This window comes from Periplaneta americana, chromosome 11, assembly GCF_040183065.1.
Source record: "Periplaneta americana isolate PAMFEO1 chromosome 11, P.americana_PAMFEO1_priV1, whole genome shotgun sequence".
Classification (NCBI taxonomy): domain Eukaryota; kingdom Metazoa; phylum Arthropoda; class Insecta; order Blattodea; family Blattidae; genus Periplaneta; species Periplaneta americana.
In genome coordinates, this window is record NC_091127.1 from 93,931,386 (window position 1) to 93,958,943 (window position 27,558).

At 33.6% G+C, this 27,558-nt stretch overlaps 1 pseudogene; it reads left to right on the plus strand.

The window, feature by feature from the left end:
- Positions 1-27,558, plus strand: part of LOC138709197 (pecanex-like protein 1) — a 107,853-nt pseudogene that overhangs the window by 61,209 nt on the left and 19,086 nt on the right.

Below are 27,558 nucleotides of genomic sequence, written 5' to 3' on the forward strand. Positions count from 1 at the left end.
AATCACTGCTATAGAATTTTGTAATTCAGTAAATACAAAAATATTCTTTGTTCTTAACTTCTATGATAAAATGCCTAGCTTTCATTAATTAGGTAATTTTGTCGTGCTTTAATTTTTATTGTAATTTTAATTGTAAATTTAATATTAATTTTAATTTTATTCTTCATATTATAGTTGTAATCCCCTGGTAGAGGGGCAGAGAAGGCCTGACGGCCTTATCTCTACCAGGTTAAATAAATAAATACTACTACTACTACTAATGTTAAAATTATATTGAGCTTATGTGTTGTTTATTTTGCACCACCTAAAGACACGTGTAGATTAAAGAATTCTATGGATGTGAACAATTTTGCCATAGATTTATTAGAGTTAAGTAGAAACAGGAAAGACAATGAAAAGATCCCCAAGGCCTCGAGTACTCTAATACCGTCAGGGTTAGAAGAAAACAAGAGTTTAGCCAAGAGAGGCTAAATAGGAAAGTTGAAAGAGGGAACTGATATAGGAAGGAGAAGAAATACTAGTTCGGTCAAGTACCTCACCATGCTGACCAATGCGTTTGGTGAGTGACCCTTCTCTATTCATTCATCATGACTACTAACAGCTGCACCACATGACGGAAGGGCTAGAACTCTATGCTTTTGTCCAGGTTGGTGCCCACAATTGATCATTTTGATGAGGGAATTGTGGGGTCTTCCCATGTTAAATAATAAAAGCCATTTCGCAGCCAGATTTAATATATTGTTCGTGTTTTTATTAAGATCTCAAATAGCAACTGTTAATGAATTTATGTCGGAACCTCCTCTCAAACTACGCACATTGTTAAATTTTCACAGCAGATAGACAAATACGAAAAATTAGTTTTCCATAATAACTGTTACGCCATTCGTCCACGAGTTGTTGCTTCATAGATTCGTTAGTGCAGTGTCATTCTTATTTCTTGTAACTACGAAACTTCTACGCCCTTGATTTCATTCTCGAAACATGCAGCAATCGTCTTTTATCTAGTGATAAGATGTCGAGCAATGAAGAAGGTCTGGTCTTGTATACTTATTGCCACATTTGGAATTGCAGTTGAAGAAAGATCTGGACTCATCCATACTTAGGGAAAAATATTAATTTTAGATGATGAAGGATCGATGGAGTGGAAAAAAAGTCTCTCTAGCACTGGGATTCGAACCCGGGTTTTCAGCTCTACGTGCTGACGCTCTATCCACTAAGCCATACGAGATTCCAATTCCGATGCTGAATTGAATCCTCTCAGTTTAAGCTCCACCTCTTAGTTTCCCTTTAATGGCCAAGCCTCATGCACTGTGTCACAGATGTGTTACAATGGCACAATGTCCAACACACTAATGTGCAGAGGTGCACTCATTACAAGTGACTAAGTGGCCGGGATCTGGCGGAATGAGCACCATCTTAAATCACTAAGTGATTATATACGCATATCATTATTGCATTGTACCGAAGTATATGTGATATTTCCGTGCAGGAATTCTGCATTATCATATGATGAAGGATCGGTGAGTGAAAATTCTCTCTGACACTGGGATTCGAACCCAGGTCTTCAGCTCTATGTGCTGATGCTCTATCCACTAAGCCACACGGGATTCAAATTCCGATGCCGGATTGAATCCATGAGGGTTGGTCACTAAAGGGAAACTAAGAGGTGGAGCTTAAACTGAGAGGTACATCGCAATAATATTAATTTTAAACTTTTGTAACAGTTAAGGAACTATCTGAGGATAATGATAAATGTAAATCATTATACAGAATGAGAAAAGGTACTTATCTGCAATTGATGCAAATCGTAGAGCCTATCATATAAAGGCTACAAAATGTCCTTAGTTCCAGGAAGTACTAAACACACACACCTCATACTGCCTATTGTAAATATCAGTGAACAAAAGGCAACCCTTCTCTCACAACTACTTTCTATTTTAAAAATCACTGAGAAAGGTGAACTGCCTATGGGCAGTGGATTGGGACAAGGACGTTACAATTTGTCTCGAACTATATGCGGGAATGTTTTACCTCCAAAGAAAGAATTTAGTCTTCAGTTCAAGATCTATCTGTAACAGTAATCCTAGCATAATCTAGTACCTATCATACGATAGCCACCGGGTATTTACCCATTTGCAGTGTGAATAAATACATACATACATGATTGTAGAGAAAGTGATATCTTTCCACATATTGGAACAGAAAGCTAAGATTCCAACATTTACCCTTCTTGAGTACTCCATAAAAACAAATGAAACACGCATACTGCCATGGTCTAAGGAAATAAAACCTAGTTGGTCATGTGTATGTATAGGCATGCAGCCTTGTATTCGAATACTCACTTGATAACATTAATCGCTGCATAAAACTTCAAGCAAGCAATGTCGTATCAAAGACGAATCTATAAAGCGACACCTCGTGGACAAATGGCATAAGGTTGCGAAATTCACTCTTTTTGTTGGCTATTTAACTGATTCAACACATACAGGTTATAAGCACAGACTGTTAGTCATTTAAAAAAAGCTTGCATGAAAGATTATCGAAAAATTGAATAGCTCCTAGTCTTGAGTAGTTATCATTCAGTTGGCAAATCATGCCTGAAGTTATCTCGCATGTCATGTGAGAAAAGTAAGCATTTAGACAGAATGGTGACTCAACTATTTTCTCCAAGTAAGCACTGTTGTTTCTCAGTACAACATTCCAAGTATGTTGTCACATCTTTACAGTTAGTAAGTTATGGACAGCTAATATTTATATCTGTTGACACACAATTAGCCGAATGGCTAGAGTGTTCTCTCTCCACACTTTTTCTTTCTTTCTTTCTTTCTTTTTTTTTCTTTTTTTTTCGTATTTTTATGGGACAGGTTTTAAGAATCCCTCTTGATAAAAAAAAAGTAGTTACGCTGACTATTCATCTATGTATTGCAGTTTCTCCTAAACTACATATTGGATTTCGTTCCCAGTCATTTTTCCTTTAGTTAGGGGTTTTCCACAAAAATGTTTTCTCCTTATACCATTTTTCCCTCAACTTATTCCCTAATACTTTCTTTCCTTAGCAATTTTTTTTCCCCAAAACTCTCTTTCCCTTATATCATTTATCCCCTCAAGTAATTTATACAGTTTTATAACAGTTACATTTCTTTCCATGGAAACAGTTGTAAGAAGTTATAACTTTTCAAGTGAAATATCCACTGCCTTCTGGATTGCATGTTATGGCTGCTTACACTGCCTGCTCAATCAACACTTATGTGCGAGTAATGAAAAAAGCTATTTTGACGCCAGGTGGTAGGTAGTGCCCACCGCTATTAACATCAGTATATGCAAAGTACTCTAAAATAACTATTATTACGACGTCCTTAAGTATCAGAAGAGACTAAGGCTTAGGAAAACGATTGCCTAGGGTGTCCGGATCCTTCCACATGGCTTAATATGTAATATTAATACTGACTTAAAACTTTATTATTTTCTAAGTCATAGTACATCCAAATGGTTCTGCATCACATAGCTTAAATACAAATACAAATATGCTTGCTTTAGAGTTTACTAAAATCAATTAACATAATAAAAATGATGTCTGAAACTGATATAAAAAATTTCAACAAGTTTAAACATATTTACGAAGAAATATATGCTTCCTGTAACCTAGTTGCTATTACTATAATAATTGTTGATAATAATATAATTATGGTAATGGAATATCGTGTTAATATAATTATTTTTCTTGTTTATACAAACTTTTTGATTGGAAGTCCTAAGAGATTATTGAAAATCATGGTTCGAATTAACGACAGTATGTGGTAACTTCATGCTTGTAAATTAGCAGTTTCTTCAAATCCATGGAAATGTTATACAGACACTAGGCCTACTGTTTTATTAAGTTCAATATTGCCAGAAAATAACCACCATATATAAAAAGGCTCATTCAAAATGTGATAAATTATGTTCTCATTAACCCCCCCCCCCCCGAAAAGAAATACTGAGTAAAATACTGCAAACAGATAATTTACCCCATACTTTTGGGGAGAAAAAAAAATAGAAGAAACTTACAATTTGTAAATATATTATAATTAATATTGTTATATTTAGGAAACCAAATTTTATATGAGTAGCTTAATATCAAAGATGGACATCTGACCTCAATCGAAATTTAGATAGCTGTGGTTTTTTATACAATTTTTCATGCTCTTTCCAGTTATAGTGAAACCATATGCAAACTCCAACACTACATTTATAAAATAAATTGTGTTAAATATTACAACGAACACTGTGAATTAAAAAATTGCCTCTAAATCAAAACTATGGAGACGACAGATGTCCGTCTTTGATATTAAACTACTCATATCTCCTACAAAATATCTTGTTTAGAAAAAAACATTAAATGAAACGTATTTTAACTCGAGTATTTCTTATTTCCAATATATTTTAAAGAAAAAAAATCATATAATTAATAAACAATTACTTACATACACTGCAATTACTTCTAAGATTTCAAATTAAAAATTATAATTCACTCTGCATACTTAGCACAGCTAAACCAATGGCAGTTACTTGCTGCGCTCTAGCGTCGAAACTGGACAACAGTGCTCCATGCGAAACTCAATGCTAAAGAAAGAGGAATGATCAGGCAGTTACGCAGCCATAAGATGCGATTCAGCAAGCAGGGGAATATCAAATATTCTTATAATTATGAAGTAGAATGCCTAACATTCGTCAAATTATAACTCCATCTTGGGATGGAAAAAAAACTACTTTACAATGGGCATGTATATCACAGGAGAGATTCTAGAGGGGAGAAGGAGTATTGGAATGTTACTAAAAACCAGAAAGCAGAACAACTGCCATAACCATAGGCTCTGGGAATTAAATTATTATAGTTAAAGAGGGAAATCATGCTCATGTACCTGATAAGGAGAAAGTTCAGGCAGAACTTACTATCGTTCAAAGAGAACAGCTAAGGAACCTCCCGAGGTAACCCCATCACAATTGATTCAAACAGAATTACAGAGAGTTGCATCTGGAGTTTTATGTCATTTACCAGGAAGAGAAAACTTGGAAAGGACTTAAGCAGGACTTAGGAGAGACCAATTACCTGAACGAAAAGCATTGAGTGATTTAAGGGAATTACCTGAAAGATATAAGAAAACTTTGAAAGAAGATAATTTTTTTTATATATATGATTGCTATGAAGATGAAGATTTTGAAACTGACGACGAGTGAGTTTTGGTGTTTGGAACAAGAAGAAATGTGGAGCTTCTACTGAAATCAGGGACTTGGTATGTTGATGGTACCTTTAAAACCGCCTAAACATATTTACATAAATTTTCACTATTTTAGGAGTGGTATCCACAAGTAATGAGGACCTTAAAATTTCTTTCCCGTTTATTTACTCTCTTTTGTCGTCAAAAAACCAAATTGCATTTTTAAGAGTTTTCCAAGTAGTGAGTCGTGCAGCTGAATGATTTGGAATGTAGTTTACCTCCCAGCCAGAGTTATCTCCGACTTTGAGGTTGTCATGATAAACTCCTCAATTACAGCTTTCTTAATACAGTGAAACCTGTTCAAATCGGAACCTGAATAATCCGGAATCCTGTCTATTTTGGAACAATTTATTGGTCCCGGCGAAATTTGTATGTATTATGTGTAATTTTTCCTGAATAAAACGGAAACTGTCTGCTACTGTTCAAAACGGAAATAATATTTTGTAACTATATTTTGAAACAGCGTGCAATTTCAAGAAATATACGAAATATGTGGGTCACTAAAATAAAAACAAGTTTTCTTTGCAAAATTCTAGAGGGTACGAGGGTGTGTTGGCCTGTCGGTCATAAATTTTATAACCCTGTTGACTAGGCAGACGAGTCCCTTCAAAGATTTTTAGTGCTTCACACCCGTATACTGTCGTAGCTAAACAGAGCGCAAGTGTAGTGATTTCCAGGTAAAAAAAAGTTGCATAAAATGTGACATTAACATTAAGTGGTGAAGTAAAAGTTATCGAGTTAAAGGAAAATGAGAAACAAAGTCTATGTGAAATAATATTGAAGTACAGTTGTGGAAAACTCAGGTGTGACACTTTAAAAAATAAAGATCATAATGAGTGAGTGGCGTGCGGCCAATATTGGTTACACAAAAGGAACCAGAAAGCAAGTGTTTATGTGAAAATAAATGAACTCTTTGTGGAGTGGGTTCTTCATGACCTTTCAAAGAACAAGCCAATTTCTGGATCTATTCTGCAAAGCAAGCCATTGAACTGGGAAAGAAATTAAATAAACGAGAATTCAAGGCTTCTAATAGATGGCTCCTAGTCTAATTAATTAATAATGTGCAGTGATATGCAGTACAGTATTAGAGTATAGTGTTAGATATTAAATAGAATGAGATTAGTAAATTTTATTAATGTTTAATGACTAATGAGTGAGTTACGATAATATTTATACAGAAAATGAGATTTTAATCAAAATGATTCACCAACGTAATAAGCGACTGAAAGCTGATTTAATGTGATGAGTGTTAAATGGAATATTTTGTACTTCTTGCAGTTTGCGGCATGCCATTTTGTTTTTCACGTATATGAATGACAAAATATTCCATTTTAATGGCACACCTGAATAATACGGAAACCTGTCCACAACGGAAAAAAAATTAGGACCAAGTCACTTCCATCTTGAACAGGTTTCACTGTACCAACATCTCGTGCTGCTTTTTCCATTTGTGACAGTCAGTGAAGGACTACAAGGAATGCATTCAATATTAGCTCTTGCCTTCAAACCAACTGAAGATGTTTTAGATTCTTCTGAAAAATTGTTTGAGGAAGACAGAATTTTAGAATATTTAAGGACGCTGGGTCATCATTTCACACTATCAATCAATCAATCAGTCAATCTTCTTAATGTATCCAGCTGTTTGTTGACAACATAAAGTCCACTATAGTCCACTGTAGTCTATTCAGTTGTTGTTTTTCACGAGAAATGAGGGGTATTTTGATCGGTATTCATTATAGATGCCTGTTGCTAGTAGCCAGAGGTGGGGTGTAGTCAATATATACTGCAGGGCTGTGTCTTCTGCAACTGGTACTGAGGATTTTAATTTACTTCTTTTGTAGTTTATGGATGGACAGTATAGAAGAATGTGTTCCAGATCATCATTTCACACTATAAAAAATGTTACACTTTTTATACAGAGTCTGGCATTTGGTTCTGATGAGTTTCAACATGCTGTTGTAAAGGGACTATAAGGTTTAAAAATGTAAAAAAATAACACAGTATGTAGCTTGAATGTCACAATTTATTGGAATGTCTTCATTTTTTGAAAATTACACATTTCAAGTGATCCCCTTGGTATCTTATGACCTGTTGTAATCTTACACGAAAATTGTTTATGACACTTTATCTCCAAACCGAGAAATTATGCATCCTGGGAAGAAATTTCTCAACAATTGCAGTGTGTCACTGGCAGTATGGACTGTAGCCCCATCTTGTTGAAACCACATGTCATCTCTATTTAGTGCACCTCTAAATGTCTGTAACATCTGTCGATACTTCACTGTAACAGCTCTCTCATTTCTGTCTTCGAAAAAATAGGGACCAATTATGACTGCAGCAGAAACAGCACACTATACGGTCGCATTTTCACAATGTAATGGCCGTTCATGCAGTGCCATAGGATTTGTCTGACTCCAATATCGGAAATTTTGCTTGTTGACAAAAGCCATTTAAGTGAAAATGTGCCTCGTCTGACATAAATTATTCAACACATTATCATTTTCTTGAAGAATGGCACCAAATTCCATTGCAAAATGAAGTCGAAAGGCCCACTATTGTGTTCCTCGAAGGAATCCTACCGTGTCTCTGAACATTGAACTCATGGCGAAATCGATGTTGTGTTTGAACAACGGACTTACTTTCAATATATATAGTGAGGATCACGTAAGTTCAGTTCCCAAACAGCAAATATTTCCGCCTTGTCAGTGTTGCCAACTGTTACCAGATATCACCACATGTAGTAAAATCACGATCCTATGTACTGAATGACTTCTTTACTCACTGTACTTTACCTTAATGTTGGAAGGTTATTCTAAATAGTTTCAATAATAATGAGAATAAAGGCTGGTTCACAATAAACCTGAAACGAAAACGACAACAGGAACGACAACGGAAATATTGTTAAAATAAATGTATTTAAATATGAGCATTCAGAATTAACTATTGTGAACGCTCACATTTAAATATATTTATTTTAACATTATTTCCGTTCTCGTTCTCGTTGTCATTACCGTTCCCGGTTTATTGTGAACCAGCCTTAATAATAATGAGAAATGTATTGCTATGTTCTATTCTTTTATTCCTTTACATTATTATTAGTATTAGCATTAATAGATTACTAGACGTAAATATACAACAAAAAAAGTATAGTATATAATATTCAAGAATCAAATCTGTTCCAAGACCAATTAAATTATTGTCACTTCACTTCAAAGATTCCAGCGTACATATACTGTACTTCCTAAAGGTAGATAAATTAATAACCAATTGACTTTCGGTTGGAATTCGAATGAACTTCTGATTATCTTTTGAAATTAGTAAGGAAATGGATAATACAACTAGGCTAAAACTGAAATAATAATAAATCAACTTACAAAAATAATTTTGGTCCTTAAAAGCCATAAGTAATTTCACTTCTAGATACCTTTTTAAAGATTTCATTTGTTTGTAAATTGCTTAATAATGTTACACTTACACTTATTATTTCTGCAACTCCACGTCTGTCATTGAAAAAATGTATGATACATAACTGTGAAGTCTCTTTTTGGCTCTTGTGTCCTAAATTTAAATAAGAAAAAACAAATGATTCAAGAAATGTGAGCTGGTGAAAATTAAATACTCAATTAATAAAATAATTACTACCAAAACAGTATTTTATTAATTGTGTACAAAAGATGGATTACACAGATCAGATGGCCAGAAATCATAGATTTATACACAACATACAGCATGAAACGATCATAAAAAAATGCTTTTTGTACATAATAACATCTTTCAAACGAAGTGAAATAGCAAATAAGTTCAATAAATATTATGCTAATAAGTAATAACTATAATTAATAATTATCTACAATAATACGGGAATAAAATAGTATATTGTTGAAATTAGGGGGTTATGGTTTATTACGTGTATTTATAATTTTAATTACTTTTTCTACATTTAATTATATTTTAATTTCTATTAGATTAGTTGGTGGTGTGGTTGTTAGTTTTATCTGTGTACGTCAGACTATTAAGGAAAAACTGAAAGAAATATTAAATCTACAATCTACTTTATATAACAATATTTAATCAAGAACTGAATATTACTATTAATTTATAAAACCCAAAACATCTCCAAGTCCAGACAATACACATGCTGATTTTCTTAAACATGTTGGCAAACAAGCAAACTCACTACTTTTATCTTGTAATCTCATCTAAAATACAATATCTGTCTGGAGAAAATCTATCATAACATCAATTTTGAAAGGCAATTATTCAACTAATACCTTTTCAAGTTATCGACAGATACCACTTACTAGTATGATAGCCAAAATTATGGAAGAGATGATTTCATAGATTGAATTGGTTCCTGGAATCTAGTAACTAACTTTCATCTTATTGAGTTGACTTTAGAAAATTGCATTCAACAAATGGACAGATTTTAAATTTTAGTCAAGATATTAAAGATATTTTAAACAGAAAACAAAACACCTTAACAATTTTAATTTATTTTCAAGGATCATATGGCTCTTTAGATATAAATCACTTAAGAAATTGCAAACTTAGGGTGTCCATGATAAAGTGTTGCACTGGGTCAGTGACTTGATTATTTGATTCATTGTCACAAATATGTAAATACAGACAGATTCATCTGGGCTTCCCACATTGTTGTTTTCAGGAATACATTTTCAAATATTAATGTCGATGGTCTAACTAAAGAAATAGATCTTATGATAATCTCATCATTTGCAGATAATATGGTTGTCTAGAACAAAAAATCACAGTCCACAAATATTAATAAACTGAGCCAAAATCCCATCAGACTTTTTGACTCTACTTGGAGAACTCAAACTTGCTCAATTAAGGGAAACTTTACTAATAAAACACAATCCCAAGTTATTTGAAAATGAATAGTATATAAGTTAACTTTAACAGATGATGTTAAGAAATGTGATACTTCTCCAGACATTTTAAAAATCATTAGAAACGATAAATGATCTGGTCAGTGAGTGACTACATACAGTATTTTTTATAGATGGATCCTGTTTACCAAGCCATAGATGTAGTGGTGTTGTAGTACAATACCAGTATATTCCCTTTTACAGGGAATTATATTCAAACACTTGTTTGCCCCATTTTAACCGTGACAACACTTTTTAGTTTTTTAAACATTCTGGTTATTGTATTGTGTTTATGTTTAGTGAAAGATTTTAGATAATGGCGCAAATAGCCATAGTAGCTGACGCGCTCTTTTTAAACGCCACTAACTAACTAACTTCAAACACTGACTAATTTTGATAGTGAAAATTTAGATACACTTTTAAGCTTACAAAGTCTCCAGTATCAACTTCATAAATCTGAGAAGGCTGTCATACTATCAGATTCAAAATCAGATATTCTCGCTGCAGTATTGGACGTAACAGCATGAAATCTCAATATTTTACAGTGTTTTAATATTTTAAGCAAAATGGTCGAATTACATCGACGACTGGTACTTCCGTGGATCCATGAACTTTATGGAGTGGGAGGTAATGAGGTAGCTGAAAGGTAGCAAAATTACTGTAAGGTTATCTATACCTGCATCTTACCACACTGTTAAAAGAATAACAAGATCAGAACATGACAATGTGGTAACAAAAATCGGAATGATTCTAAAGCAAATGAAAAAATTGCAATAGGCCATCCGGCATCAGCTCCACGATGGAGGAAAATCCTCAGAAGAAACCAACTAATCAGACCAAATAGGGGATCCAAACTACCCTCGAGTGCAGCTCTGAATTTGCAGGCCAACGAGTCTACCGACTAAGCTACATTGGTGGCTCTACTAAAAATATGAAGTACATGGCACTCAGATTATTAAATTGACAAAACTACACAATTATTCATCAGTTAAGCTATAAAATATAATACATAGCAAGCAAGTTAATTCAATTTAAAAGTATAAACAATTCAATCAGTTGAAATATACAGAAATTGATAATAAATATCATGCAAATTACTTCACATTACAAGCATAAACAATTCATCACTTGTGGTATACAGCCTACTATTTAATTTACAGCACATACAATTCATCAGTTAAGCTATAGGCCTACAGTCTACTATTCAATTTACAGCATATATAATTCATCAATTAAGCGAAACAAAAATATAGTACAATACATAGTAAAAATAATGCACCTAATTTAATAACTGAACTTCTATGAAAATCTACAGTGGCAGTACTCATATTATCACAGGCCATGATTGTCTCAAATATTTACAAATAACTGATATTTCAGAATCTCCCCATGCCATTTCTGAAATCTCAATGAAGATATGGATCATTGTCTTGACTGTTTAACTTTACACAGCTTTCAATCATCTGGTTAAATATTGGAGTGCAAGATAACAAATGACATCAACTGCTGAACACTTGGTATCAATCAACCAACAACTTCATTACAGTAAAGGGGGAAAAAAAAACTGAAAGAATTAATTGTATATAGGCACAACACATAAGACAAGGCCACTTCAGAACAGTAATTGGCAAGGCTCTGTTGTCTTAGGATTCTTATGTAGATTCAATTTCACCTGAAAGAAAAAAGTAGCATCTATAAGTATGCTTAATCATGAGAAATAAGAGAAACAGTTGCAATAGTAGTAGTAGTAGTAATGATAATAATAATAATAATAATGACTGTAAAGTATGGAAATTAATATTGCAATGTAATATCAAAAGGTGATTTCACACCATCAACTCTTATCATTTAGTACAACAAATCTATTATATTCAGTTGCAATCACCAGTAGCTGTTCTTTCCTACATTTTGTTGTTGGCTGATTTTTCACAAGTCTGCTATGATATGCAGCACTATCCATGACAATAATGCATTGCCCTAATGTTCTCAGGTCAACAACTGTGTTTGCACCCACTTCTCAACTACAGGGCTATTCATAGCACTATGGTAGTCCTGACTTTTCTTTCAGTTGCATGAAAAAATTAAATCAGCACCTGCAATAAAAATTATACCTGGGCATATAATTACGTCACATGAATTCACAGCATTTAAATAAAGAAAATAAAACATAACATAACATAACATGACATGAGATCCTCTTTGGTGAAAGGCTTTCCCACGTTTTTATTTAGTCACCAATTTTTATATTTTTGTACCCTGATTTAAAAAATTACTCTTGCCAAATTTATGTAAAATATAAATCAATATAACTTACCGAGTATAAATCCACCTTTTGTTCCGGCATCTAATCTTCCACCCTCATTTGTTGGTCTACGAATAACACCATTCATGTCACTGGAAACTTCACCTGGTTTATTTCATGAATAAGTGGGTGATCCTACTTAAAAAAAACAGAGAGAGAAAAGCAATTCACATTGACACTCTAAGAGACACAAAAATTTTAAAGACAGGAAAACTGTTCAAGAATTTTATAACTAACCTCTAGTTATAATATGAAACTATTAATTGCAAAACATGTTCCCACCTGAATTCATTACTAGTAGCCTATATTAATTGCAATTTCATATTCCACATAAGTGTTAATCTATTTGTTAATAAAAAATTCAATCACTCAATGTCTCACAATACATTGAAATTTACCATTCATAAAAATCCAAGTCTCATCCAAGAATACTACGGGTTTAGGGTTCTCACGCTCCACATTTCTTATATATTCTCTTAAAAACGAATAACATCACTTTCTCGTACATGTGTATAAGGATCCCCTTTGCTCCATAGAAATTTCATCTCTTTCAAAATTTTTTTCACTGATGATAAGGATACTCTAAATAAATATGTTTCATAATCATCATTCATATGTTCCAGAACTTTTGCTGCTGTTAGTACTTCCCCTGTAACAATAAATGAAAATTATGCCATATTTTTATACATATGACTAATATCAGAATTACATTGCATAAATCAACACAATAATTCCTGTAACTTCCCTACCTTTATGTAACTTGTCATAAATAAATCTCGCAATTGTATCTTTTGTAAAATCATCAGCATCAGTCACTGGATGTTTACGTAGTCTATGTTTTCCTGGTGTCACAAGTGGGGTCCCCTTCTGTGAATTTGTTATCACTTTCTTGGCTGTAGTAAAGCCAAGCTGTAATAACAAACAATAACATAACACTTCTAAAAATTGTTATATCATAAAATTCATGCATGATACCAACATTTACAGCTATATGAATAGAAAATGATCAACATGTTAGGTTGGGTCTACGATAGGTTTAAGTAGGCTAATATTTAGGTAATTCTCCAGAAAAGCTACATCAAAGAAGGCATAATTTTATTTTGTTTAATTGATTTCTGTGATATTTACATAGTGAGGAACACACAGCCACAAATACTTTCAGCACAAAAATCCTTTGACACTTACCTGTATATTCTAATGCATTGTTGTAGTCCCTCCCTCAAACTTGTTACTAATTACCAATATAACATGTGAGAGGTCCAGGACGAAGAGAAATGGTTAGTTTCCCAGTGGTGCGTCCTCGTCCTCTCGAGTGTTATATCTTAACAAGTACTTTGGGTGGCGTAGCTTTTCTGAAGAAACACCATATTTAATATTACTTAGACCAGTCATGAATAAATTATTCAGCCAGAGTCAACGTTCCTATGCTTTATAGAGTATGTTATATAGTTATTATATAAAACTGAATTATTTTTAAGCACCGTAACAGGCCAACATTCATGTAATATTTGCTGCAATATCAAGTTAATAATTACAATATGACTTGTATTTTCTTCGGCCGATGTGGCATGTAAATTGTGATCTGAACGGTTAATTTAATACCAAAAGAGAAAACTGGAAATTTACTTTCGTGCTGTTTGATTATTTGTTCGTCTAATTTGTAAATGTATTTAAGCTATCACCTACTGCAGTATTACAGTATCTTAAATGTATTTAGTTTGGCAATATGAAAATCACTGACTTGATTAAACATCTAGCCCTAACCTAAAAATTTGTTTTGTTTGACCACAATCATGAAATTATTAGTGCAAACTCCTAAAACTGAATACCACTTTGAAATGTATGCTTAAGAATACTTACTCCTAATAATTTTCCTATTCTGGTTGTAATTGCTGTCTCCGTTAGCATAATTCATTATCTTCTTTCTTCAACTCATTATACATGTGAACTACAGATTTCTGAAGCGTACTCTGAATGCCACACATTTTCTTCCTTGGAGGAGTCACTGCCACACTATTTCATTTTTTTGACATTGTAATAAAAATCTAAACACGAAAGAAATTCATTAAAATTTGAAATAATATTTCTATCCATTACCCACGTGCATTATCACGCCCAAGTATATTATATTTATTCGTACTTATCTGACTATTCTTGAATTATAACCACAACGCAACATATAAAATAACTATTATGTATTAATATTAATACTAATATTAATTAATTATTAATAAGTTCGAATTTCACTATCTTCCAGTAACCGGCTGAGATATCTAGTACAATTTTAATTTCATGGAACTCCAGTACCGGCAAATATTGTCGATATTTGCCTCAGCTGCCAACATACCAGTTACAAAATCACTACCATTTATAGTATTTGTCAGTATCGAAATTCGAAACGAAGTTGGCAAAAGAAAATTCAACTTTCAAACTAGAAAATCACCATAATCCACTAGCATTTGTAGTAATGGGGGAAAAATGGTTAGGTTTCACCCTTAGGGTATCAAGTTACCTGGTCTTCCCTATATACTGATACCACAAAAATGCGTACTTTAACTAGCCAAGCATCCATGATTAACAAAATTGCATGTTTTGAAGTTCATGTTGTCTTGACAACATTTCATTTTCACTACTCTCAATTCATTTTACAGCTCTACCAAACTAATCAGAACCAACTGCCGGACCCTGTATCTGGTAATAAAGACTCTAACTGTGAACAAATCACCATTGTGATGTAAATTACAACTGGATAACGCTATTATTGAACAAGTTATGCAGATAAATTATTTGAGAGTCACAATATCAAGCTTTGATTTTTGTAGAATATGAAGTAAGGGATCAAACGATTAAAGCATCAAGAGTGTCAGGGTATTTAAATGATTTCATATGGAAAAATAAATATCTAAAAACAAATAAAAAGATGAGTATAGAACACTATTGTAAGACCAATAATGACATATGCAGCAGAAACCAGAGTGGATACAGCAAAAACAAAGCAATTACTTGAAACAACGGAATTGAATATATTGAGAAGAATAATAGGAAAGACAAGAAGAGACAGTGTGAGAAGTAAGGAGATAAGAGAAGAATGTAATATACAAAGAATAGAAGAATGAATTATAAGGAGAAGAGAGGAATGGAAATCACATGTATCAAGAATGGGAGTTGATAGATTGGTAAGGAGAGGAGGACAAAAGGGTATACCTGAGGGAAGACGAGGCATTGGGAGACCAAGAAAAAGATGGCGAGATTCTATGTCTGGTTATTAACAAGCTTCAAACTCATACCAAAGAAGAAGAAATTTCAGTGAAAATAACGTACCCTGATTTTTATTGGGTTACAAGACAAGGAAAATATGTTTAGGGGAAAGAAAAACTGGGTAAAGTGGTTTTAGGAAGAAGGGGTCCAGGGAAAAAAATTATTTTGGAAGTATGTGTCCAGGGAAAGCTTTCTAAGGAAAAATGACCATGAACCGTTGAATTTTGTTTACACACAATATTTAAAAATCAACTGAGCTGAGAAGTATACATTTAAAATAAAATAAAATCGTTTTTGCTCCAAAACGAAATATATTTGATATTTTCATTTTGTATGATTCTCCGATAAGCACTTTGTAATATAATAATATTGAATGGGGCGAACCGTCTATACTTATCTAGTTTATACTTGCCGTCTATACTTATCTAGTTTATATTTGGATTAAACATTAACGTTTTCGGCACTTATGTGCCATTTTCAAATGCATGGAATTGCCTTATTACATGTTCAAATAGATACACCTTATGTGTGTGAAATATATGGTATGTACCCTTGATGATCTACCATCATTTACAAAATAATATCTAAATTAAATTAGCAAGTGTTTTTAATTTAATTTAGATATTATTTTGTAAACGATGGTAGATCATCAAGGGTACATACCATATATTTCACACACATAAGGTGTATCTATTTGAACATGTAATAAGGCAATTCCATGCATTTGAAAATGGCACATAAGTGCCGAAAACGTTAATGTTTAATCCAAATATAAACTAGATAAGTATAGACGGTTCGCCCAATTCAATATTATTATAAAATATATTTGAACTCTATGCCAAAATTTCACAATGTCGATTTACTGAAAATTGGCTGCAACAATTTTCACTTGATATTTTACATGGTAAACAGTCTTAAATGACTTGCCATAAAAAAGTATTCGGTTTATAGTAATTTTCTATTATTTACTTGCAGCATCTCATATAAGTTGAGAAGATTTTTTAAAACTGAAGGTTGACCGAAAGTTCACAGTTACGAAGAGTAGTTAAATTTCATTGAGGATAACTTCCTTTATTGTTATTATGTTTTGCAGACACAGCAGTGGAAACTGTATGACTGTGAATGAGTGCTTTGTAAGAATATGTTAACGTATAATTTTATGGATAATACTGTTTTTATTTGCTGCGTATAAGTGTAATGAATAAGTATTTGCCATTAATTTACTCCATTTACATTTCTTACAGGCCCTAAGGAACATCATTAATTCGTCATGTGATCAACCAATTGGTTACCCAATCTATGTCTCCCCTCTTACCACATCATATGCTGAGACCAATGAGCAGCTCTGTAGCATTGTTGGAGGTTCATTAAGTCTTGAAGCTATTAAGAAGACTGCTTTGAGATTGTGGAGGAGGTGTGTAAATCATTATTATTTTCTGCTTGGTGTTACACATTTAATAACATGTAATATAAACCAGCTGGGGCTGGAATATATTCCATTTATTCAGTTTTTGTCTACGGGGAGTCCTTTTACTCACTTTGATGGAGAAATTGCAGCAATCAACAGGGCATTAACACGACTTGTGCTTCAAATTAATATGTTAAAAACCGCTGTTATATTTAACGACTCAATTTCCGCAATCCAAGCCATAGCTTCAGTCAATATTCGTACAAATTCCAGAATTGCAGAAATTCGATCATCCATACACATACTGGTAAACAATATAAAAACTTTTATCTCCAATGGATCCCTGTTCATTGCGGTATTATGGCCAATGAGATTGCAGATTGACAAAGAAAGGAACTAAAATATTACAAGTACCCTTGAAAAAGATATCTTATCGCAGTGCCAAATTGTTCATACAAACATAATTTCAAATCAAAAGTTTAAAGAAATTTCAAGAAAACAGTAATAATAAATCTTGGTCAGTATTGCTTACTGAAAAAGAATATATACCTGATTCTCCTCAACATGATGCAGTAGCAAAATTTCGAATGCTAACTGGCCATGACTGTTTAGCAGCACACCTGTTTAAAATTGCAGTTTTTGATTCACCAAAATGCATCCTGTGTAACCTAGAAGACTCTTTGATAAATTAAGAATATGTACAAAAATGTCCAGCGTTGGTGTCCAATCTTCTGGATTCGAACTCTAAATTATACTGAGAAGCTAGAAGGCAAATGAAGAAGTTCTAAATGCCTGAGCAATAGATGATGCTGTTGTTGCTGCTGCTGCTGACATAAATTGGCTAGCGATTTTTTTAAAATATAGCTACCCCCAATTACATGTATAAAATTAAATAGGCCTAGTTAATAGAAAGTCAGCTGTTCAAATTTATGTAACTTTATTTCTCTCAACTCATATCAAACTGGCTTCAATATTGCGTAATAAAATTCATGTTTTAATTACGAATAATGATATACAATATATATATAGAGAGATGATTCCACTGTGTAGCAACTTATTTTCCGCTATAGTGTGAAGACCAAAGCATTGCTAGCTCTCTCCACACACATCTATATATATCATTTGAACTGGTAATGGAAATTACGGGAAAATGGCTGAACAGATTTTAATGAATGACTCCTCATTTTGTAGCTTGGAACCCAAAGATTTGCAGAAAAATATTAATTTTAAGTGAAATGTCAGTTTTCCTACATAATTTTACTATTTTCCAAAATCCATCTGTCGTCAGTTTTGAGAACTAATGGCTTTCTAGAATAAAACAAAACACACACACTACAATAAGCAATCTTACACGAAGACCATGACCTCTACAGGATTGCCAACATATTTAGAGCAAATCAGAACAAATTCTGTGACGACATAATGACAATAATATGTCGATCTTCATTTGTTTAATTTTTATAACTTCTCTATAATTGGTTATTAAAAACTTTCAAGACTTACTAAAAATAATTTACAGGTCTGATTCTGTGGTGTGTAATGTTCTGAGTACAGCTGTGTATTGAAAACTACGAAACTTGAGGAGGTTTGATGACATCACCATTAAAAGTGAAATATTATTATAGTTAATACCATGATGTGAGTATTTGTTACTAATATACCTATTAATGATACAGCCTATTGATGATATGAAGCTCAAACCTTTAAGTAGACGTAGAGAATATCTTAAATTAGATCTTCATTTCTTTAATTTACTGATTGATGGCTGTATAATATATACAGTATATGTTACTGAAAACTACAAAACTTACACAAGTTAAAATTATTGTTATTAAAAATGGAATATTTTCATAGTTATTAATCAAGTAGTGTGAGTCTTTTTCATAGATTTAATGGCAGTGTGATGTGGATATTTATATGCGTGATTCTCTCCAATATTGTCTGGAGAGAGCGCAAAAATTACAGTTCCTAAGGAAAGACCAAATGGTATTACTTACTGATAAAATAAGAGACATACAAGATTTTGTAGTCTCCAGATCTCTTAGCAGGATAAAATTATTCTATCCTCTACATTTTAAGATAGTTCACGAAACATGCAGCAGCTATACCAAGTTGCTATGTCTATTGTTTGAAAGCATGGCAAACCTGACATTTTCTTAACTCTCACCTACAATCCACAATGACCTGAAATAGCTACTACTGCTTTACTCCCACATGAAAAATCCACTGATCATTCTAACGTTGTTACTTGCGTTTATGCTTTTAAACTCAAAAACTGAAGATAGATAGGTTCAAGAAAAAGTATTTGGCATAAAAAAAAACATTCGGTTTACAGCAGAAAGCCGGAGAGAGCAGTCGCGTGTGCACAACTCGCTTACACAGTATAAAGGCTATTGGCCTGAGGAAGAAGAGAAGAATACAGTAAGAGAAGATGGAACAGTGGTTACAGAAAGAGACATCAGGAAAGGATAAAGTAAGTGAATTAAGTAGAGAGGAAAGGAATAATAATGCAGGCTTGAATCAAGTAGAAGAAGAAATGAAGAGCCAGGGTTTAGAAAACTTAAGACTAAAAGTAGAAAACATCTGTGAAAAGATAGAGAGAGAATAACATATTAAAGAAGAAGATGAGTGACTACGATCTCAAGTTGAGAAAAAATAACTTAATAATTTTCGGGGTCGAAGAAAGGGGCCGGGAAAAAGAGATGGATACTTTTGAGAAAGTGAGAGATTTATGTGAAGTGATCTTTAATATAGAGTTGAGAGACGAACATGTCGACCATACGTACAGATTAGGGAAAGGAAATAAAAGGCGTATCTTCTTGAGCTTTAAGAATACAAAAGTAAGGGCAGTTATTCTGAACAATCTAGGACGGCTCCAGGGTTCAGGAGTGAGGGTGGAAACAGATATGTCATTTGAAGTAAGAAATAGAAGAAAACAGCTACTACCTTATATGAAAGCAGCGAGGGCGAAGGGTCACTTTGCTAAAATGTACGAAGATAAACTGAAAGTGAATGGAAAATGGTATGATCTGGAGTTTTGCCTGAGGAATGAAGATCATCCAGAATTTGGACTAACGAGAAGAACGATAGAGGACAGTGGACATATTTCAACTCTGCAGAGAGAAGCAACGAGAAGACAACAGAGAGTCGATGTTAGCTACATAAGCGGAGGGAAGGAGAAGGAATGGAGGAAGAAAATCATCCCAACTTCAAGGACGGAACAAGTGATTGTCGCAGATCAACACATGGTAACAGAAGTGAATAGTAAGGAGTTCAGGAACCCACATACTGACATACGAGGAAGTGTAAAGGTGATGACACAACAAGGAGAAGATAAGTGTAACGTGATCATGCAGTGTAAGCGGATTCCTAGTCTCCATACGATGGCAGTAAGGTTAGCGCACTCCAGAAGGAATGCTGACAATAACAGAACAAGAAACACAGGCACTAGAAAAAGGGCGAGTGGGGATAAAAAGAGAAACCAAGAGTCAGGAAGTGATAGGGAAGAAAGTAGTGAAAAGATTAAGGGTGCGAGTGTAAGTGGAAATCTAGGATGTGAAAGTGAAAGCGTGGGGGGGGGGGGGGAAATAAAAGAGGAATAGAAGAAGAAGAAAGAAATAGAAAGAAAGACAGAGATAGAAATAAAGCAGAGACGAACAGTAAAGACAGGTCAGAACCTGCGACAGCTGAGGATATAGCAAAGGTATTAGATATGGTTAAAAAATGTGGGGATGTGATCAAAAAGTGCTAGTAAAGGGAAATTGTAAATGATAGAGAAGTATAGGGGAGAGAGAAATTGTATAAGCTGATGTGTAGAGATAAGTATAAGTATTTATAGGAAGTGAGACTAGTGTGAAAGGATTAGGTGTAAGTGGAATAATGAGAAAGTGAAAGTGAGCGCAAATAGGAATGAGTGAAAATAGTGAAAAAGGGTTAAGAGAAATGAACAAGTGACAGCATAAAATTAGTACTAACATTTGAACATTGGAACAGTAAATGAATATAAGAGAAAGATAGGAGAAAAGGTCAAAGAACAAATAGGGCAAATAATTCAATATGATAATTTATAGAGAATAAGTGAAATTGAAATTTTAGTGAATAGTAGTTAGAGGAAAAAGGGGGTTTGAAAGGCGTATATAATTTTAGATATATTAGGATTAATGATCAAATAGAGAATAGCAAATGAAATGTAGGAGAAATACTGAAGGGGATATTGAACAAGTAATAAAAAAAAAGGTACATAGTGTAATTGGGAGTATTTGTGTAGACGTGCACTGCAAATAATGTGTTACTGTAATATGTTAATGGTGGCACCGGATACAGAAATGTGAGGTACACCATTATATGTAAAGAAGTGCTGTGACCAAATATATCATATCATTTAAATAAAAAAACCATTCAGAGAGCGTATGTTTCATTGTTATGGAAGCAAATAACTTTTAAAATGACTGGTAGGCCTATTCTTCATTGAAAATAAATCTGAAAAATTTTAATTTGAACTTCTAATGAACTTAGTTTGCAGCATTTGCCGCACAAGCCACTAGTATTATATAATTGTAGATTTGAGGCCTTTAACCAATTCAGTATGGTGTAGATAGTGAATGAAAAATTTCGCGACCACCAATTTCGCGATTTTTTGAGAAAAATATTTACTGTAATTATTGAATATTGAAAAATATTTTTCAGCGATATATTTACTTCACACTTTTCACATGTACTAAACCCTGCTTAATGGCTAATAATATGCAATAATCTAAATGAATGATGTTCACAGAGTGCGGAGACGGTGTGGTGAGGGATGTTCCAGTGGAGGATCAGTGCCCCAAGATGATGGAGGTTTTGGAAATGAAGGGGTTTACGCCATGACTGCCTGCAACATCCACTCAGGTCTGTTACATGCTTCAGTTTATAACATACTCCATTTAACATTATAGTTCTCTACAATTTTTTTTACACTTAATGGAAAACAGGCATGAATTTTATTTTCTGTCGAGATTTTAGTGAGAAATATTATTCATCTTGATTACACAACTTTTAACACTGTATCACTTCGGAATATGTACGATAAGAACTTTCTTGTGTTAAATTTTAACGTACCATGTTAACATGTTTCGACCTATTTTGGGTCATCTTCAGAACTGGTCGTTGTTGGTCTTGGCACCTCTTGTTTCCTGTGAGGGTGCGTTCGTAGTATAGAGTCAAAGAGTGTATGTGTTTTGAAATTGAGTTGTGTGTTGAGAATATTGTTGGGGTGTGTTTTCGTGTGTCTGTATATTTCATATTGTTCTAGTGTGTTGAGTTTCTGGCTTTTTGGTTGGATGTGCAGTATTTCCATGTCTATGTTGATGTCTCTGTAGGTGTGGTTGGCATTTGTGATGTGTTCTGCATATGTGGAGGTGTTTTGTAATTTTGTTATGGCTGTGATTTGTTCTTTGTAACGTGTTTGAAATGATCTGCCTGTCTGTCCTATGTAGAAGTTGTTGCAGGTGTTACAGAGTGACACATCAGAACACATCACAGCCATAACAAAATTACAAAACACCTCCACATATGCAGAACACATCACAAATGCCAACCACACCTACAGAGACATCATCACAGACATGGAAATACTGTACATCCAACCAAAAAGCCAGAAACTCAACACACTAGAACAATATGAAATATACAGACACACGAAAACACACCCCAACGATATTCTCAGCACACAACTCAATTTCAAAACACATACACTCTTTGACTCTACACTACGAATGCATCCTCACAGGAAACAAGAGGCGCCAAGACCAACAACGACCAGTTCTGAAGATGACCCAAAATAGGTCGAAACATGTTAACAAGGTACGTTAAAATTTAACACAAGAAAGTTCTTATTATACATATTCCGAAATATTATTTGTAATTAAATGTCATACTATGTATTCAAAAACTTAAATTTTATGTTATTTTTAATAAAAATGCAAAAATATCACGTGACTCAAACACCATGATATTTATGTGACATCAAAACATAGTATGGCAGCTATTTTTGAGTTTGATGCAGTGAAACAGTCTTTGCTTTGCTTTTTCTTTCCTATCAATTGCTTATTTGTCATCTGATGTGGAAATTTACTATGACATTTACCTTTGCAGAAAAGTTTGACACAAAAATCTTGTGTGTGTTGTATTTGGTCATGATGCAATAACACATTGCTCGGATTGCCTCTGTTTTGGACGTACTTTCACTTCACAATGCACTTGGCATTTTAGCACTTTACTAGGATGTATTCAACAGCATTATTCTCAATCTCATTATCATTACCTGAAATTCACTACATAATTCAGGCATAAAATGTGCACAAAATGAAAGCTAATCGCAGACTTTTTCTCCAAGAAATAGTGTGTGTGTGTATCCAATGCCTACCCACTTCACTTGCGTGATTCGGGTTCCGCATATTGCAGATAGATGGCAGAACTGTGACCCATTTTCTAATTGTACAACACTTCGGCGGGTCACACTATACATGTGTATTATCTGTGGAGAGTTATGTCGTGTACTAGGGTGAGTGTATGTGTAAGTGTAATGTCTGGAATGAGTGATGAAGATGAAGATGAGGAAGGGAGAAGGGAAACCTGGTGCCGGCACATAGCCTACTCCTGTCGAATAGCACCAAGGGGCCGCCAGGCTTAATGTCCAAGAAATAGTGTAGATAGTGTTCTAATAAAGGTGCATTCAGTGTAGTCAATAATAATCATTCTGTTGTTTGTTTTATATACTATTTAAGCAAACAGTAGATTTCTTTATCGTAAGTTTACAAACATGAATAAAATAAATTACGAGACATGTCCATTATGATTTTACATTATTTAAGATAATTGTTAAAAATTAAATATATCGTTTATGTGGGTATTTTGCCCTTCAATTGTCTAGGGAACAATGGAATGTGTCCTTAACACTGCTACATTTATTATATGCCTAAATACGGTAATTTTTATGGTTTCCCGGTATTACTGTTTTCCTGTATTTATCATTTTTGTTCCCTGTTCCCCTAAAAAACGATGGATCGAGGTTTCACTGTAATATGCAGAAAGCCTGGTTCATTGATAGTTTCAGAAATACAGTAAACCCTTGAATTAATGGACCTTGGGAGCAAGGAGTTGTCAGTACGTTAAATCAAATTGCGAATTTTTAAAATCAGTATTTTTTTTAATATAACACTATAATTTGAATATATTAATGTTATATGTTAAATATAAATACATTTTATCTCACTGCACACAACATGCTTCAGCTGGTGACCAATCAATGATGATTGCATGGCTCAAAATTACATCACCGTGTCACACAGGACTACATTTTATATAACTACATAAAGTGTGCTTCCACTGGCAACTAAAATAATAATAATAATAATAATAATAATAATAATAATAATAATAATAATAATAATAATAATATACTAAAATTAAAAAATATAATAATAAAAATGTCCGAAAACATTGTCCATTAAGTTGAAGTCCATTGAATCCAGTTCCATTAAATCGAGGATTTACTGTATTAACAGAGGCAAAAAAAACCGTACAAAATATGAAAGAATATTAATATTTTTACGAAATATGAAAATTTTACCAAAACATTATGAAATATGAAATGTTTTACTTTAATTGCATTTTGCACATTATGTTCAGGTTATGCAGCCCACCCCTCCAGTGGGCACAACACGTCAGGTAGTCAGTCAATGGACAGCTGTCAGATAGGAGGGAGTATGGGAAGAGGAGGCTCTCTAGGACGTGGTGGCTCACTTGGAGGCAACAGAGGTAGCATAGCCTCTGTAGGGAAACCGTCATCTTCAACCTTGGCTAGTCTCGCAGGACTCTTATCTGCAGCTGAATCAGGAGCAAAAGCAGGAAGTTCATTCAGTCAGGGCAGTATGGGAAGTCACAAAAGAGAAGAAAAAGAAACTGAAACTATGGAAAGTAACAACCACGTAGCAGAAAAGGAACCTGTTTTTCAAAGAGTGCGAGTAAGTTCATATAATCATTTACAATGTAAGTTACAAATTAAAAATCTAAATAAATAAAATTACTATCAGTCAGAGAGAAAAATCGATGTTATGAAGGTGATGCATACTTTCTCATTACAAATTTTGTGCGTTTCATAACAATTCGCTTCTCTTTTGTCACAAGTCAGTTTCGACCAAGCAGGATGGCTCATTGTTAATGCACTGGACTCGCATTCCAGAGGTCACAGGTTCGATCCCTAGTGTCGACTAATCAGATCGAGGTTTTTCTGTGGTTTTCCACGACTGAATGTAACTAATTTTCAGTTAAACAAAAGGCAAACATCGGATTGGACCCCAATTATTACGAAATAATAGATACAGTACGACAGCAACAAGTATTCCCATTAATAAACTACAGACAATCACAATATGACCTTCAAGTTAAAGCGAGTGTAAATAAAAGAAGGTAACAAATATCAATTTTGTTAATATAACATCTTGAGCTACATTTACAGCTCTTCTTTCCGAATTCTTCCAACTGGCCATGATGTCATTTTTTCGAATGTGTCTGTTGTTTTTCCCATAGCTTAATTACTAAATATGTTGCAAGATTGTAAAATATCATTTAATTTCAAGAGTTTAAAACTTTCATTGGTTAGAATGCACTTTCTATAAATGGAAAGATCTTACTTCTTTTATTCTCTTATTTTTAACCTTTACTTACGTTCTATTTATTTTTTATTTATTTATTTACTAATTTAGTTAAAACAAACAACAAGAATAATATTACTTGTACAATACAATTTAATAATGGCAATATTTAGTGTAATACATAACTAGTCAGCGATATATGCAATGGAGGGGGAAGGGAACTGGCCACCCTACCCCAAATCTCCTGCCCCAATTGCCTCATGAGTGATGCCTTGTTAGTGTCACTTGTGTGGTCCAGACCTGTCTTTGGACAGTAGACTAAACAATGTCAATATTTTAATTGTAGATTCAAGATCCAAATCAAGTATTTGATGCAATTAATCTTGGTCGCCGAATTGATGTGGTCTGGCCCGATGAGAAGATGAGAGCTCGTGGGGGACGTTCTCATTGGCGAGACTGGTTGCCAGAGAAGGGTATGGAAGGACAGGTAAGCTTCATTTTGTTGCTTCAGTATTGATTTTATGAGGAAAACAGTATACAGTGGAACATTGGTTGCCAAGTTACTGTTGAATAATTATAGTATATTTGTGCATTTTGAATTTTATTAAATAATGAACACCGAACAAAATACCCCTTACTTCTCGTGAAAAACAACAACTGAATAGACTACAGTGGACTATAGTGGACTTTATGTTGTCAGCAAACAGCTGGATACATTAAGCAGATTGATTGATTGATTGAATTTTATTAAATATTACAGTATATTCGCGTATGTACTCAACATGCTTGCTTCATGTCGACATGATATCTTACCTGTAAATGACGTCATAGCAGATACTGTGTTAGTCCTCTTTGATATAACAAAGTTTTATTAACAAATTGTATCAAAACACGTGACATCTCTTGTACTTCGGATGTGGCAAGCAATTGAGGATGGGAAGTGAGTGAAAATTGTTGCAGGTTTTCATTAATTATGTAACAATGTAAAATACTCACTTTGAAATAAAATAGATAGAAAACTCTTTTATTTTCTCTTCAGTTTACATATAGGTTTGTCTTTATCTTTTACACCCACCGAATTACTGACATTTAACAATGTTATGTGTAAGTGTGACTCATAATTTGTATCTAACCCAAGATCATAGATAAACATTATTCAACTCTAAAAAGTCCTGATATGCCTGTATAATCAGTCTTCTTAATGTATCGAGCTGTTTGCTGACAACCTAAAGTCCACTATAGTCCACTGTAGTCTATTCAGTTGTTGTTTTTCACGTGAAATGAGGGGTATTTTGATAGGTGTTCATTATAGATGGCTCTTGCTAGTAGCCAGAGTTGGGGTGTAGTCAATATATACTGCAGGGCTGTGTCTTCTGCAACTGGTACTGATGATTATAATTTATTTCTTTTGTGGTTTATGGATGGACAGTATAAAAGAATGTGTTCCAGATCTTCATCATGACGCTAAATAACCTAGTTGTTGATACAGTGTCGTAAATTAACCCAATAAAATAAAAATAAATATTCATCATCATTATTACACCACAGATAAGTAGGATTATCAGAAATAATGTGAAATCAGTGTAATTGTGTGACAATATGACCTGTTCTGGCTCTTGTTAAAAATGTTTGAATATGTCTGGACAAGTTTTTGTACATTTCCAGGTCATTTGGTTTCTTTTGTACAGACTGTAAAATTTTTCCTTTGTCAGAAGAGAGCAATTGTTGATCCATAGGTTTATAAAATGAGACTTTACTGAAGCAAAAGCACTGTATAGAGATATCACTTCAGGAGGTCTTGGTTGCAAATATA